Genomic DNA, 248 nt, shown 5'->3' with positions numbered 1-248 from the left:
AGCGATCTGATGCGGTCGGAGCGGAGGCGCCAGCGCGGCCCGAGTCCCGGTTAATGCGAAGCGCAGCGAGGAGCCGCCAGGTGAAGGGACGGGAAGGGTGGGCGACGGGACTGCAGGACCTTCCTCCGGACCCCTGCTGCCCTGCTGGGGTAGGGAGGAAAAGGGGGTCCGAGCAATGGAGTGGCAGGGTTTGGGGGCCCTGCCCGGGAACGGCGCGGCCGCCCGCCCGTCGTCTGTGGGGGGCCCGC

Source organism: Mesitornis unicolor, unplaced genomic scaffold (genome assembly GCF_000695765.1).
Source record: "Mesitornis unicolor isolate BGI_N332 unplaced genomic scaffold, ASM69576v1 scaffold1541, whole genome shotgun sequence".
NCBI classification, from domain to species: Eukaryota; Metazoa; Chordata; class Aves; order Mesitornithiformes; family Mesitornithidae; genus Mesitornis; species Mesitornis unicolor.
Note: the sequence above shows the minus strand (reverse complement) of the source record.